Raw genomic sequence first — 18,032 nt, forward strand, 5'->3', positions numbered from 1 at the left:
GAAATAGAAAACGTAACACAAAAGCTGTGTGAAACAGCAAGATGAAGTTACTGGTCTACAGAAATTTCAAACGGTCGTTCGGGTGCGAAGATTTTCTCAAACTTCATCGTTTCATAACATGGACACATGAACATGTTTGTGTGGTCCAGTAAGAGATGCAGATCTACTCGCCTAGAAAACGTCCAACACAAAAGTCATGGATACAGCGAAAAGAAGCTAGTGGTCGACTTGGTGTGAAGATTTTGCTGAAATTCATCTAAAAACCCTCCAAACATTAGCATGAAATTGAAGACTTACAGTCCATAAAATTAGAAACCGACGGTCTGAATGAAATATTTGCATATTTTTCATGTAGACCATATTTCGAGTCAAATCACCATTGTGTGTGAAGTAGATCAAAGAGGGTGAGTGCAATATAACATGTGCAAACCTCACCTACACGCTCGCACCACCGGAGCCACCACTTATGCTCAAGTTGCATCGCTCGCGTTGCTTTGAGAAAATGGACGATTCGAGCATTCCTGCGAAGCCAGGCCTGGAGTTGATTTATGCACCATGCTATGCAGGTCCAATAGCAACACACCTAGGGAGGCACGTGAATGAATGCCCCTTTTATCAGAAAATATTAAATCCATTTCACACTTGGGGAGATAGTTGATCGATGTCCATTTTCACACTTAGGCAGATAGTAGACCAATGCACTCGAGCCGCTCCCCTCACCCGTCCCACTCCATGGCCGTCGCCGTTCCAACCTCCTTGTCCTCCTTTTCCCCCTCTCCCATGCTCCTCCTCTAGCCTCCAGCTCCATAACTAACCACCACCACCATCTCCAGCCTCCCGATCTAGCAGAACTGGCAGCCCAATCTCATGAGTGGGATCGTGGTGGGGCGGCACAGGCGAACAGTGGCTTCAGGAGATGGCCGGCGTCAGTGATGCCCCTTGAGATCCGGTTTGGATAGCAGAAGGTTCCCGTACCTTTTCCCCAAGGAGTGACTCTGGGTATCAAACCCACTAGAGGATGTGCACCATGACAAAGAGGCAAACAAGTGATTGCTATCGAATTAAATTCTAGTTTTTTAATCAGACCTTTCTCACAACTTTTTTGGACGTAAACACTGGTATGAAAATAGGCATGAGTATATGTGGTCTTACTCTCACAACCATACATTCCCTCTGTCTCAAAATGTAAAAGGATATTTTACACTATCATGGTGTCAAAAATCCTCTTACATTTTGGGACAAAGAGTGTACATACCTGTGGGATCTCATCTTACTAATAAACATAGCTCTGAACACAACTGCCATGATGTGCTTGCTACGTGATGAAGTAGGGATGTGTTCAAAGTACGTCTTGACTGGTCACAACCTGCATCAAGAGTTAGTTGTCCAACTGATACATCATTTTGCATCATGTTTTCCTACTATTATTTATATAGTTTTGGGTCAATATTTCACTTCATGAGGTAATTCTAATGTCTTTTCTCTCTTATTATGCAAGATTTATATGAAGAGGAAAATTGCTGACAGCTGTAATTCTGGACCTGAAACGAGCTACAGCAGAGATAGCTATTCTCCGAAGCTCCAAATGACCTGAAAATTTACGAAGATTTATTTGGAACTAATAGAAAAATACAGGAAGAAGAATCACCAGGAGGGCCCCACCAGTGAGCCACAAGCTCAGGTGGCGCTCCCCTGGGGCACGCCATGTGAGCTTGTGGGCCCACCAGCAGGCCTTCGTGGCCCTCCTTCTCCTATATGATGTCATTTTCACTAGAAAAAAATAAAGAGAGGACATTCGGGATGAAGCGCCGCCGTCTTGAGGCGGAACCTGGGCAGGAGCAGTTTTGCTCTCTCGCGGAGCGATTCTGCTAGGGATACTTCCCCTCCGGGTGGGGAAAATCGAAGCCATCGACATCACCAACGATCCTCTCATCGTAGGAGGACTAATCTTCATCAACATATTCACCAACAACATCTCCTCTCAAACCCTAGTTCATCTCTTGTATTCAATCTTTGTCTCAAAACCTCATATTGGTACTTGTGGGTTGCTAGTAGTGTTGATTGCATGTTGTAGTTGATGCTAGTTGGTTTATTTGGTGGAAGATTATATGTTCAGATCCTTAATCATATACAATACTCCTCTGATCTTGAACATGAATATGATTTGTGAGTAGGTCCGTTTGTTCTTGAGGACATGGGAGAAGTCTTGTTATAAGTAATTATGTGAAGTTGGTACTCGTTCAATATTTTGATGATGTGTATGTTGTTCTTCCTGTAGTGGTGTCATCTGAACGTCGACTACATGACTCTTCACCATGTTTGGGCCTAGGGGAAGACATAGGGGAGTAATAAGTAGATGATGGGTTGCGAGAGTGCCAGAAGCTTAAACCCTAATTTATGAGTTATTTCATAAGGGCTAATTTGGATCCATATGTTTCATGCTATGGTTAGATTTATATTAATTCTTCTTTCGTAGTTACGGATGCTTGTGAGAGGGGGTAATCATAAGTGGGTTGCTTGTTCAAGTATGAACATCAATGCTACTTGTGAGTTGCGTTGGGATTTCCCCGAAGAGGAGAGGATGTTGCAGTACAATAGAGATAAGTATTTCCCTCAATTAAGAACCAAGGTTACCAATCCAGTAGGAGAACCACGCGAAACCTCGTTAATTAGCAGCACCTACACACACAAAGGCAAATACTTGCACCCAACGCAAACAAGGGGGTTGTCAACCCCTCGGCGGTTAATTGCAAGGATCAAATTTGGTAGTGATAGATAGATAGATTTAAACACAAAATAAAATAATGGTATATAAATTGAAGTAAGGTATTTTTGGATTTTATATATGATAAAAGTAGACCCCGGGGCCATAGTTTGCACTAGAGGCTTATCTCTCGAACAAAAAGCATACAGTGGGTAAACAAATTACTGTTGGACAATTGATAGAAAAACGCATAGTTATGACGATATTCAAGGCAATGATCATGTATATAGGCATCACGTGTGAGACAATAGACGGAGTCCTGCCTGCATCTACTACTATTACTCCACCCATCAACCGCTACCCAGCATGAATCTAGAGTATTAAGTTAATAAAAACGGAGTAACGCCTTAAGCAACATGACATGATGTAGACAAAGTAAATCCAACCAATATGAATAAACCCCATCGTTTTCCCCTTAATGGCAACAATACAAATACGTGTCTTGTCCCCTTCCGTCACTGGGATATAGAACACCGCAATATTGAGCCCATTACAAAGCACATCTCCCATTGCAAGATAAATCAATCTAGTTGGCCAAACCAAACGGAAGATTGAAGAGAAATACAAAGCTATAACAATCGTGCATAAAAGAGTTTAGAGAAGACTCAAATAATATTCATGAATAATCTGATCATCAACCCAAAATTCATCTGATCCCAACAAACACACCGTAAAGAAGACTACATCGGATAGAACTCCAAGAACATCGAGGAGAACATTGTATTGAAGACCAAAGAGAGAGAGAGAAGAAATCATCTAGCTACTAGCTATGGACCCGTAGGTCTGTGGTAAACTACTCACACATCATTGGAAGGGCAGAAAGGTTGATGTAAGGCCCTCCGTGATCGATTCCCCCTCCGACAGAGTGCTGAAAAAGGCCTTCGGATGGGACCGTGGAAGAACAGGGACTTGCAGTGGCGGAAAAAGTATTTTGGGTGGCTCCCTGTTGGTTTCCCGATTTTAGAGAATTTATAGAGGTGGAACTAGGTCCGTCGGACCCAAGAGGGGCCCACAATGTACTAGGACGTGGCCACCCCCTAGGCGTGCCCTACTGCCTTGCCATCAACTTGTTTGCCTTATGGCCTCCTCCCGAAGCTTCTTGGGTCTCTCTTGTCCCAGAAAATGATATATAATTGCATATAAAGCATCCAAGATTGATACTATAATAGCATAGAATAATAAAAAATTATAGATATGTTGGAGACATATCAATCATCCTAGCACTGGTCCACCCACATATCAAATTAACATAGTAGTGAATGCGGATCAACTAAACATAATGAACGCGGCTAGATGAGAATTCCCATGTGTCCTCGAGAACATTTTGCTCACTATAAGAAGTACTCCAGGCTTGCCTTTGCTATATAAAGGATTGGGCCATCTTGCTGCACCTTGTTACTATTGTCACTTGTTACTTGTTACGGATTATGTTGTTATCAAACTACACGTTACTACTACTTTAAGTGCTTGCAGAGAATACCTTGCTGAAAACCGCTTATCATTCCTTCTACTCCTCGTTGGTTTCGACAATCTTACTTATCGAAAGAACTACAATTGATCCCATATACTTGTGGGTCATCACCAACCGATGATCCTTACCACCTCACAGAGTCACCTCGTTTATTAAACACATATCTTGGGTACTACACCCGCCAAAGGTGCTGGTCGTGGAGGCACATCGCGTTCAAAGGGATGTGTCCCATGACTTTGTACGACCTCCAATTGAGCTACACCACATCATTTTACTTATGCACAAAGTATTTTATGAACAATGAGGGCTATTATTCATGAACAATTAGATTATGGTGAGTCAATGTGTCGAGCTCGTTGATGTATGACTTGTATCACCCCATCGAGGCCGATGTGGACACCTCCACAATAGCCCATGTGTACACGACAGTGGGGACGCGATCAGATCCCCATCATAAGACCACTGCCATTGTTTTGGTGGACTCGTGGAGCAATTATCAGTTCATGACCCAACATGGATATGTTCCGACATGCAAACCTACAGGGCCCACACAAAACCGCCAACGTAGGAGGTCGGCTTCCGCCTCCGATATGCCTCATCCATCTGTACATTCAAGGACAAGTTATACCATGATACCCAATCATTAAGTTCATACCTTGAACATTGATGCCTCTAGGTTTTACCTGCCGATATAAGAAAGCCAGTCCGACTAGCCTCCAACTCGACTTCATGTCCCAGTCAAGTAGCGCGTCCAAGTACATCCATGAGGCTATGTCCCCTTAACCATCTGGAAACACAACCAAAGTCAAGAGGTGCCACAAATATGCCCATGCGTACTTCTCCACACTCGCATCACCGACATTCTTAGACAAACCCATCTATATGTTCTCGTAGCCACGAGTACAATACACTAGCTAGCCTAGGATCATTCTTGGTTGGGTCAGTCCACAATGTAGGTTCAACACCAATCAATTATGCAACATATTTTCCCAGTAAGATCCCTTCCCTCGATCAAAAGAGCGCTGATCATCGCAAAGTCCTCCAAAGTGACCGTCATCTTGTCAAGGGGCAACTAGGAGGAGTGCGTCTCGGGCCTCCAATGGTCCAAAAGGGCGGTAAGGGCCATGGAGTTGAGAAAAAGCAGAGTGCCTTTAAAGTTGAGGACAAATGGGAGACGACCCATGATGCCCTTTGAGATACAGTTTGGATAGCAGAAGGTTCCCGTGCCTTTTCCCCAAGGAGTGACCGTAGGTTATTGAACCCAGGAGTGGATGGGCACTACGGCAAAGGGTCTGACAATTTATTGTTAGCAAATAAAATTCCAGTACTTCAACCAGATATTAACAACCTTTTTAGGTGTAAACGTTGTTATGAAAACATGCATGGGTACGATGTCTTACTCTTATGACCTTATATTTATGTGTGGGATCTCATCTTGATAATAAACGTAGCCACTATGATGTGCATGTGATGCAATGAAGTAGGGGGGGGGGTGGACAAAGCACGTCTGGACCGGGTGCGCAACCTGCATCAAGAGTCAGTTGTCCAACCGATGGGCCTGAAAGTCGCGCGGGGTTACCTCGGTTATTAAGAAAAAGTATCCCAAAAAGCATTGAATGTTTAATGACCACACCTATTTTGTCCCCGGGGAATTGCTTTTCACTACCATACTAACCCCTTCTCTCAGTGCTATTCCGGATAGTGTTCCACTCCTGGCTTGCTCTTTACATTCTTCTTGATCTATCTACGGATCCTGGGTCCTTGTTGTTGGGGATCGTTGCAGAAATTAAAAAAAATTCTACGCATCACCAAGATCAATCTATGGAGTTTACTAGCAACGAGAGGGGAGTGCATCTTCATAACTTTGAAGATCGCGATGCGGAAGCGTTGCAAGATAGCGGTCGGTGGAGTCGTACACGAAGCGATTCAGATCGCGGCCGATTCCGATCTAAGCACAGAACAACGGTGCCTCCGCGTTCAACACACGTGCAGCCCGGTGACATCTCCCGCGCCTTGATCAGCAAGGAGAGAGCGAGAGGTTGGGGAAGACTCCGTCCAGTAGTAGCACGACGGCGTGGTGGTGGTGGAGGAGCGTGGCACTCCAGCAGGGCTTCGCCAAGCACTGCGAGAGACGAGGAGGGAGAGGGGTAGGGCTGCGCCAAGAGAGAGGGAGACTCGTGTTTCTGGCAGCCCCAAAACCCCCACTATATATAGGGCAAGGGGAGGGGGGCCGGCCCCCTAGATCCATCTAGAGGGGGGGCGGCGGCCCCCTTAGGGTTTCCAACTAGGGGGCGCCCGCCCCCCGGGGGGCAGCGGCCCCCTAGGGTTTCCAACCCTAGGCACCATGGGCCCTTGGGGGGCGCACCAGCCCACTAAGGGGCTGATTCCCACCCAACTACAACCCGTTAGGTCCTTCGGGGCAGGTGGACCCTCCCGGTGGACCCCCGGAACCCCTTCGGTGGTCCTGGTACAATACCGATAAACCCCGAAACCTTTCCGGTGACTGAAACTGGACTTCCCATATATAAATCTTCACCTCTGGACCATTCCGGAACTCCTCGTGACGTCAGGGATCTCATCCGGGACTCTGAACAACATTCGGTAACCACGTACATCTATTCCCTATAACCCTAGCGTCATCGAACCTTAAGTGTGTAGACCCTACGGGTTCGGGAATTATGCAGACATGACCGAGACATCTCTCCGGCCAATAACCAACAGCGGGATCTGGATACCCATGTTGGCTCCCACATGTTCCACGATGATCTCATCGGATGAACCACGATGTCAAGGATTCAATCAATCCCGTATACGATTCCCTTTGTCTACCGGTATAGCACTTGCCCGAGATTCGATCGTCGGTGTACCGATACCTTGTTCAATCTCGTTACGGCAAGTCTCTTTAATCGTTCCGTAACACATCATCCCGTGACCAACCCCTTAGTCACATTGAGCTCATTACGATGATGTCTTACCGAGTGGGCCCAGAGACACCCCTTCGTTATACGGAGTGACAAATCCCAGTCTCGATTCGTGCCAACCCAACAGATACTTTCGGGGATACCCGTAGTGTACCTTTATAGCCACCCAGTTACGTTGTGACGTTTGGCACACCCAAAGCATTCCTACGGTATCCGGGAGTTGCACAATCTCATGGTCTAAGGAAATGATACTTGACATTAGAAAAGCTTTAGCAGACGAACTACACGATCTTGTGCTATGCTTAGGATTGGGTCTTGTCCATCACATCATTCTCCTAATGATGTAATCCCGTTATCAACGACATCCAATGTCCATGGTCAGGAAACTGTAACCATCTATTGATCAACGAGCTAGTCAACTAGAGGCTCACTAGGGACATGTTGTGGTCTATGTATTCACACATGTATTACGATTTCCGAATAACACAATTATAGCATGAACAATAGACAATTATCATGAACAAGGAAATATAATAATAACCATTTTATTATTGCCTCTAGGGCATATTTCCAACAGTCTCCCACTTGCACTAGAGTCAATAATCTAGTTACATTGTGATGAATCGAACACCCATAGAGTTCTGGTTTTGATCATGCTTTGCACGTGGAAGAGGTTCAGTCAACGGATCTGCGACATTCAGGTCCGTATGCACTTTACAAATCTCTATGTCTCCATCTTGAACATTTTCACGAATGGAGTTGAAGCGACGCTTGATATGCCTGGTCTTCTTGTGAAACCTGGGCTCCTTGGCAAGGGCAATTGCTCCAGTGTTGTCACAGAAGAGAGTCATCGGGCCCGACACATTGGGAATAACTCCTAGGTCGGTAATGAACTCCTTCATCTAGATTGCTTCATGTGCTGCCTCCGAGGCTGCCATGTACTCCGCTTCACATGTAGATCCCGCCACGACGCTTTGCTTGCAACGGCACCAGCTGACTGCCCCACCATTCAAAATATACACATATCCGGTTTGTGACTTGGAGTCATCCAGATCTGTGTCGAAACTAGCATCGACGTAACCCTTTACGACGAGCTCTTCGTCACCTCCATAAACGAGAAACATATCCTTAGTCCTTTTCAGGTACTTCAGGATATTCTTGACCGCTGTCCAGTGTTCCATGCCGGGATTACTTTGGTACCTTCCTACCAAACTTACGGCAAGGTTTACATCAGGTCTGGTACACAGCATGGCATACATAATAGACCCTATGGCCGAGGCATAGGGGATGACACTCATCTTTTCTCTATCTTCTGCCGTGGTCGGGCATTGAGCCGTGCTCAATCTCACACCTTGTAATACAGGCAAGAACCCCTTCTTGGACTGATCCATATTGAACTTCTTCAATATCTTGTCAAGGTATGTGCTTTGTGAAAGACCAATGAGGCATTTCAATCTATCTCTATAGATCATGATGCCCAATATATAAGCAGCTTCTCCAAGGTCCTTCATTGAAAAACACTTATTCAAGTAGGCCTTTATGCTTTCCAAGAGTTCTATATTATTTCCCATCAATAGTATGTCGTCCACATACAATATGAGAAATGCTACAGAGCTCCCACTCACTTTCTTGTAAACACAGGCTTCTCCATAAATCCGCGTAAACCCAAACGCTTTGATCATCTCATCAAAACGAATGCTCCAACTCCGAGATGCTTGCACCAGCCCATAGATCGAGCGTTGGAGCTTGCATACCTTGTCAGCATTCTTAGGATCGACAAAACCTTCCGGCTGCATCATATACAATTCTTCCTTAAGGAAACCATTAAGGAATGCCGTCTTGACGTCCATTTGCCATATCTCATAATCATAGAATGCGGCAATTGCTAACATGATTCGGACAGACTTTAGCTTCGCTACGGGTGACAAGGTCTCATCGTAGTCAACCCCTTGAACTTGTCGATAACCCTTAGCGACAAGCCGAGCTTTATAGATGGTCACATTGCCATCCGCGTCCGTCTTCTTCTTAAAGATCCATTTGTTTTCTATGGCTCGCCGATCATCGGGCAAGTCCGTCAAAGTCCATACTTTGTTTTCATACATGGATCCTATCTCGGATTTCATGGCTTCAAGCCATTTATTGGAATCTGGGCCCGCCATCGCTTCTTCATAGTTCAAAGGTTCACCATTGTCTAACAACATTATTTCTAGGACAGGGTTGCCATACCATTCTGGCGTGGAATGTGTCCTTGTGGACCTACGAAGTTCAGTAGTAACTTGATCCGAAGTTCCTTGATCATCATCATTAACTTCCTCTCTAGTCGTCTTGAGCTGCGCTACCTTCCGGTTCAAGAGGCAGTACTTCATCAAGTTCTACTTTCCTCCCACTTACTTCTTTCGAGAGAAACTCTTTCTCTAGAAAGGATCCATTCTTGGCAACAAAGATCTTGCCTTCGGATCTGAGGTAGAAGGTATACCCAATAGTTTCCTTAGGGTATCCTATGAAGACGCATTTTCCCGACTTGGGTTCGAGCTTTTCAGGTTGAAGTTTCTTGACATAAGCATCGCATCCCCAAACTTTTAGAAACGACAGCTTAGGTTTCTTCCCAAACCATAATTCATACGATGTCGTCTCAACGGATTTCGACGGAGCCCTATTTAAAGTGAATGCAATTGTCTCTAAAGCATATCCCCAAAATGATAGCGGTAGGTCGGTAAGAGACATCATAGATTGCACCATGTCCAACAAAGTGCGATTACGACGTTCGGACACACCATTACGCTGAGGTGTTCCAGGCGGCGTGAGTTGTGAAACAAGTCCACATTTCCTTAAGTGTGTGCCAAATTCGTGACTCAAATATTCTCCCCCACGATCTGATCGTAAGAACTTTATTTTCCTGTCACGTTGATTCTCAACCTCACTCTGAAATTCCTTGAACTTTTCAAAGGTCTCAGACTTGTGTTTCATTAAGTAGACATACCCATATCTACTTAAGTCATCAGTGAGGGTGAGAACATAACGATAACCACCGCGAGCTTCAACGATCATTGGACCGCACACATCAGTATGTATGATTTCCAATAAGTTGGTTGCTCGCTCCATTGTTCCGGAGGACGGAGTCTTGGTCATTTTGCCCATGAGGCATGGTTTGCACGTGTCAAATGATTCATAATCAAGAGACTCCAAAAGTTCATCTGCATGGAGTTTCTTCATGCGTTTGACACCAATGTGACCAAGGCGGCAGTGCCACAAGTATGTGGGACTATCATTATCAACCTTACATCTTTTGGCATTCACACTTTGAATATGTGTAACATCACGTTCGAGATTCAATAAGAATAAACCATTGACCAGCGGGGCATGACCATAAAACATATCTCTCATATAAATAGAACAACCATTATTCTCAGATTTAAATGAGTAGCCATCTCGCATTAAACGAGATCCAGATACAATGTTCATGCTCAAAGATGGCACTAAATAACAATTATTGAGGTTTAAAACTAATCCCGTAGGTAAATGTAGAGGTAGCATGCCGACGGCGATCACATCGACCTTGGAACCATTCCCGACGCGCATCGTCACCTCGTCCTTCGCCAGTCTCCGCTTATTCCGCAGCTCCTGTTTTGAGTTACAAATATGAGCAACCGCACCAGTATCAAATACCCAGGAGCTACTACGAGCGCTGGTTAGGTACACATCTATAACATGTATATCACATATACCTTTGGTATTGCCGGCCTTCTTATCCGCTAAGTACTTGGGGCAGTTTCGCTTCCAGTGACCGTTTACCTTGCAATAAAAGCACTCTGTTTCAGGCTTGGGTCCATGCTTTGGCTTCTTCCTGGTAACTGGCTTACCGGGCGCGGCAACTCCCTTGCCGTCCTTCTTGAAGTTCTTTTTACCCTTGCCTTTCTTGAACTTAGTGGTTTTATTCACCATCAACACTTGATGTTCCTTTTTGATCTCCACCTCCGCTGATTTCAGCATTGAATATACCTCAGGAATGGTCTTTTCCATCCCCTGCATATTGAAGTTCATCACAAAGCTCTTGTAGCTAGGTGGGAGCGACTGAAGGATTCTGTCAACGACCGCATCATCCGGGAGATTAACTCCCAGCTGACATAAGCGGTTGTGCAACCCAGACATTTTGAGTATGTGCTCGCTGACAGAACTATTCTCCTCCATCTTACAACTATAGAACTTATCGGAGACTTCATATCTCTCGACCCGGGCATGAGCTTGGAAAACCATTTTCAGCTCTTGGAACATCTCATATGCTCCGTGTTGCTCAAAACGCTTTTGGAGCCCCGGTTCAAACCTGTAAAGCATGCCGCACTGAACCAGGGAGCAATCATCACTACGCGACTGCCAGGCGTTCATAACGTCTTGAGTTGCTGGGAAAACAGGTGCCTCACCAAGCGGTGCTTCAAGGACATATGCTTTCTTGGCAGCTATGAGGATAATCCTCAAGTTACGGACCCAGTCCGTGTAGTTGCTACCATCGTCTTTCAGCTTGGTTTTCTCTAGGAACGCGTTGAAGTTGAGGGCAACATTAGCGTGGGACATTTGATCTACAAGACATATTGCAAAGTTTTAGACTATGTTCATGATAATTAAGTTCATCTAATTAAATTATTTAATGAACTCCCACTCAGATAGACATCCCTCTAGTCATCTAAGTGATACATGATCCGAGTCAACTAGGCCGTGTCCGATCATCACGTGAGACGGACTAGTCATCATCGGTCAACATCTTCATGTTGATCGTATCTTCTATATGACTCATGTTCGACCTTTCGGTCTTCCGTGTTCCGAGGCCATGTCTGTACATGCTAGGCTCGTCAAGTCAACCTAAGTGTATTGCGTGTGTAAATCTGGCTTACACCCGTTGTATTCGAACGTTAGAATCTATCGCACCCGATCATCACGTGGTGCTTCGAAACAATGAACCTTCGCAATGGTGCACAGTTAGGGGGAACACTTTCTTGAAATTATTGTGAGGGATCATCTTATTTAAGCTACCATCGTTCTAAGCAAATAAGATGTAAAACATGATAAACATCACATGCAATCAAATAGTGACATGATATGGCCAATATCATTTTGCTCCTTTTGATCTCCATCTTCGGGGCGCCATGATCATCATCGTCACCGGCATGACACCAGGATCTCCATCATCGTGTCTTCATGAAGTTGTCTCGCCAACTATTACTTCTACTACTATGGCTAACGGTTAGCAATTAAGTAAAGTAATTACATGACGTTTATGTTGACACGCAGGTCATAAATAAATTAAGACAACTCCTATGGCTCCTGTCGGTTGTCATACTCATCGACATGCAAGTCGTGATTCCTATTACAAGAACATGGTCAATCTCATGCATCACATATATCATTCATCACATCCTTTTGGCCATATCACATCACACGGCATATGCTGCAAGAACAAGTTAGACGTCCTCTAATTGTTGTTGCAAATTTTACGTGGCTGCTATAGGTTTCTAGCAAGAACGTTTCTTACCTACGCCAAAACCACAACGTGATATGCCAATTTCTATTTACCCTTCGTAAGGACCCTTTTCATCGAATCCGATCCGACTAAAGTGGGAGAGACAGACACCCGCTAGCCACCTTATGCAACTAGTGCATGTCAGTCGGTGGAACCTGTCTCACGTAAGCGTACGTGTAAGGTCGGTCCGGGCCGCTTCATCCCACGGTGCCGCCGAATCAAGATAAGACTAGTAACGGCAAGTAAATTGACAAAATCGACGCCCACAACAACTTGTGTTCTACTCGTGCATAGAAACTACGCATAGACCTAGCTCATGATGCCACTGTTGGGGATCGTTGCAGAAATTAAAAAATTTTCTACGCATCACCAAGATCAATCTATGGAGTTTACTAGCAACGAGAGGGGAGTGCATCTTCATACCTTTGAAGATCGTGATGCGGAAGCGTTGCAAGATAGTGGTCGGTGGAGTCATACACGAAGCGATTCAGATCACGGCCGATTCCGATCTAAGCACCGAACAACGGTGCCTCCGCGTTCAACACACGTGCAGCCCGGTGACGTCTCCCGCGCCTTGATCAGCAAGGAGAGAGGGAGAGGTTGGGGAAGACTCCGTCCAGCAGCAGCACGACGGCGTGGTGGTGGTGGAGGAGCGTCGCACTCCAGCAGGGCTTCGCCAATCACTGCGAGAGACGAGGAGGGAGAGGGGTAGGGCTGCGCCAAGAGAGAGGGAGACTCGTGTTTCTGGCAGCCCCAAAACCCCCACTATATATAGGGGAAGGGGAGGGGGCCGGCCCCCTAGATCCATCTAGAGGGGGGCGGCGGCCCCTCGGGGGGGCAGCGGCCCCCTTAGGGTTTCCAACTAGGGGGGCGCCCGCCCCCAAGGGGGACAGCGGCCCCCCTAGGGTTTCCAACCCTAGGCGCCTTGGGCCCTTGGGGGGGCGCACCAGCCCACTAAGGGGCTGGTTCCCACCCAACTACAGCCCATTAGGTCCTTCGGGGCAGGTGGACCCTCCCGGTGGACCCCCGGAACCCCTTCGGTGGTCCCGGTACAATACCGATAAACCCCAAAACCTTTCCGGTGACTGAAACTGGACTTCCCATATATAAATCTTCACCTCCGAACCATTCCGGAACTCCTCGTGACGTCAGGGATCTCATCCGGGACTCTGAACAACATTCGGTAACCACGTACATCTATTCCCTATAACCCTAGCGTCATCGAACCTTAAGTGTGTAGACCCTACGGGTTCGGGAATTATGCAGACATGACCGAGACATCTCTCCGGCCAATAACCAACAGCGGGATCTGGATACCCATGTTGGCTCCCACATGTTCCACAATGATCTCATCGGATGAACCACGATGTCAAGGATTCAATCAATCCCGTGTACGATTCGCTTTGTCTACCGGTATAGCACTTGCCCGAGATTCGATCGTCAGTATACCGATACCTTGTTCAATCTCGTTACGGCAAGTCTCTTTACTCATTCCGTAACACATCATCCCGTGACCAACCCCTTAGTCACATTGAGCTCATTACGATGATGTCTTACCGAGTGGGCCCAGAGATACCTCTCCGGCATACGAAGTGACAAATCCCAGTCTCGATTCGTGCCAACCCAACAGATACTTTCGGGGATACCCGTAGTGTACCTTTATAGCCACCCAGTTACGTTGTGACGTTTGGCACACCCAAAGCATTCCTACGATATCCGGGAGTTGCACAATCTCATGGTCTAAGGAAATGATACTTGACATTAGAAAAGCTTTAGCAGACGAACTACATGATCTTGTGCTATGCTTAGGATTGGGTCTTGTCCATCACATCATTCTCCTAATGATGTAATCCCGTTATCAACGACATCCAATGTCCATGGTCAGGAAACTGTAACCATCTATTGATCAACGAGCTAGTCAACTAGAGGCTCACTAGGGACATGTTGTGGTCTATGTATGCACACATGTATTACGATTTCCGAATAACACAATTATAGCATGAACAATAGACAATTATCATGAATAAGGAAATATAATAATAACCATTTTATTATTGCCTCTAGGGCATATTTCCAACACTTGTATAGGGCCTTAGAATGAGAAGAAGACAAGATACATCTCTGTTGCAATCGGACACATACAAATAATGTCAAGTACAAAAAGTCATTCCAATAATCCCATGCACAAATACATAGGGTTGCAAGGCCTTGCCTCAACCCATTGCCTTACAAAATTACTCATACTAGTAAGGTACACGTGCATTGCACGCATGAGATTTGGCAACCAAATTATGGATAAATACCACACTATAGCATGTAACCTTTGAGTCATATATGCATGATGTAGATGTTCGTTTAATTCTTATAGTTCATCTCATTCAAAATCAATTAGTTTTTATAAAAAAGTTGATCTATTTTAAGATTCATGGAATTGTGCGTTGTAAAGAATAAAGTAAAAACAAATAATGGCAATTCATCTAGACAAAAAGTTTGGGCAATTATGATACGAAAGAGTCTAGAACAAAGGAGAAGTGCGTGTGTTTTGAGATTTGTGCATTATGCTTAAGTTCAACCATGGAGTCTTCTAGATTGTACATGTGGAAGAATCTGGTGGAATGTAGATGATATCCAACGGCCAGTAGTGCTCGGATTTGCCATCTTTGCACTATCGGATTGGCTTCATCCAATGACCATCTTTCAAAGTTATTCGCACACTATATAGGGGTTCAGACATGGCGATCGAGTCGCAAGATGAACTCATTGAAGATGACATAAAGATGAATGTTTGATTGATAATATGGCTTGCAATAACTGTCGGATGTGATAAACCGATTACAAGTATGACTAACTTTGAGAGGAATGATGTGGTGATGATGGTGACGTCGGCCATGGAGATGAGGTGGGCAATGGTGGCAGCAGGGGTTGGAAGATGGGTTCTACTCCCTCCGTTCCAAATTACTCGTCATGGTTTTAGTTCAAATTTGAACTAAAAGCACGACGAGTAATTTGGAACGGAGGGAGTAGTTCTCTGTTCAGTGAATGGTTCTCTCCCTGTTGATATTTTGGTGTCAACTTCTTTATAGAAGCTGGTCAGGTGAACCATTTGAAGCTGGTGTTATGTCGTACGAGTGGCGGTACGAGCTGGTGTGCTTGTACCATGTGTTGTCTTGCGCTCTGTTTTGCCTACTGCACCTCCTATTGACATGCCTCTTCCACTAAACTTCGTACTTCCTTGTATATGATGATATCCTCCCATATTTATGCCCTTTTCCTGCAGAAGCACATTAAACAAAGGATTTACTAATCTCGCATTCATTAGTCATTAGTGGCAATATCAGAGTGATTTTGTCCGAAATTTCGAGATTATCAGCTTTAAGCAACGATGCGATGAGCGTAAAAACATCACTCATCACCAATCTCATGAAATAGACTCGTATGACTGTCGTATTCCATAGCCCAATTAGGATTGTGGCCCTTCATACAAAGAAGTGGTGGAACCTATAAAAAATAAACAACCTATTGCTTTCCTTCCTACTCAATAACAACAATTGAACAGTAGATCTAATTACCTGCCCTCTTTCGATGGCCCTTGCATGATGCTTCGCTTCATAAGAACCATCAAGTCTAGGGTACCTATTAACCCCCGCCATCCTACATAATACATATAGGTATATTAATACAAGCTACCATATCATAAATGTCCATTTATTTGTGATCATATTTATCCAATGCCTAGAAGTTCATGAAAATCACATAAATATGCCAACAAGTTTTTTATCCATAGACATTACAAAGTTCAAACAAATTTAAACATAAACTTATAATTTATTTTAGTGCTCAACAAACAGCCAACAATACCTATATCCTACTAACATGCCACTAACTTTTGATGAATGATATACAATCATAAATACATTTGAACAATCATATACAATCCCAATGATAATTCTCTCTAAATCACATACATATTTCACCAAAACATAGCCATATACATAGATAATCCCTAAATTTTTCGCTCTAAAGCAAGGATTCCACGATAAATACATGATAGTTCAACTATCTGTTGCTTCTCAACCAAATCTAGCCCAAATAATCTTCAATTTTGGGGGAAACTACTTTTAGCGTTTCACCAATACACAAAAATGCACCTAAAATAGCATATTTGAAACGCAGAGAATTGGAGGAATAGGGGAGAATACCTCAACAAGTTGGGAGGCTCAAATCCACAAGTTTTGGCGGGCAAACACCTCGATTTTAGGGGTATTTGATGGAGGAGAGAGGGGCGACGCCTCTGTTCTTCGTGGCGAAGTCGCCCCTGTTCTTCATGGCGACGGGGAGGAAGACGACCCCATGGGGTTGCGAATGGGTTGGGTCCCACCCGCAAACACTTGCCTATTTGCGGAAGAAATATCAAGGCCTGGAGTGTTTCCAAAAACACGTTTCACTTCGGTGTTTCCCCTGCCACGTAGGCGTTCAATGGTGACTTGACCAGGTCGTGGGCAAGGCCAGAAATACAATTCACTTTAGTGTGTCTAGCTGGAGTAGAAATGCCCGGAGGCTGCGTGTTTACCAAAAGAGTCAGATCGTGCTAAAGTTCCTGATAGCGTCAATTTTTTTTAGAAAAGGAGGATTACCCCAGCCTCTGCATCTGGACGATGCATGCAGCCATTTTATTAATTATTCACCAAGACCTTACAAAGTAGTACATCAGGTAGTCTGAAGCCACCATCTTAGCAATAGTTGTCTCTACTCCTATCCACTTGATGAAGGTGTGCCGATAGTCCGAGCCTAATACCAAACATATATCGCACAAATGAAGGAAATATGCCCTAGAGGCAATAATAAAGTTTTTATTTATATTTCCTTATATCATGATAAATGTTTATTATTCATGCTAGAATTGTATTAACCGGAAACTTAGTACATGTGTGAATACATAGACAAACAGAGTGTCACTAGTATGCCTCTATTTGACTAGCTCGTTAATCCAAGATGGTTAAGTTTCCTAGCCATAGACATGAGTTGTCATTTGATGAATGGGATCACATCATTAGAGAATGATGTGATTGACAAGACCCTGATACGTCTCCAACGTATCTATAATTTTTTATTGTTCCATGCTATATTATATTCTGTTTTGGATGTTTAATGGGCTTTATTATACACTTTTATATCATTTTTGGGACTAACCTATTAACCGGAGGCCCAGCCCAAATTGCTGTTTTTTGCCTATTTCAGTGATTGGCAGAAAAAGAATATCAAACGGAGTCCAAACGGAATGAAACCTTCAGGAACGTGATTTTCGGAACGAACGTGATCCAGAGGACTTGGACCCTACGTCAAGAAAGCAACCAGGAGAGCACG

At 44.6% G+C, this 18,032-nt stretch overlaps 1 long non-coding RNA gene across 1 annotated transcript; it reads right to left on the reverse strand.

Moving 5' to 3' along the window:
• Window positions 1–15,694: 15,694 nt before the first annotated feature.
• LOC123100468 (uncharacterized) lies at window positions 15,695–17,040 on the reverse strand. Its single transcript, XR_006448407.1, has 3 exons — window positions 16,868–17,040; window positions 16,238–16,319; window positions 15,695–15,939 (listed from the first exon to the last, which is right to left on the reverse strand). It is a non-coding gene; the product is annotated as an uncharacterized lncRNA (long non-coding RNA).
• Window positions 17,041–18,032: the final 992 nt, after the last annotated feature.

Source organism: Triticum aestivum, chromosome 4D (assembly GCF_018294505.1).
Source record: "Triticum aestivum cultivar Chinese Spring chromosome 4D, IWGSC CS RefSeq v2.1, whole genome shotgun sequence".
NCBI classification, from domain to species: Eukaryota; Viridiplantae; Streptophyta; class Magnoliopsida; order Poales; family Poaceae; genus Triticum; species Triticum aestivum.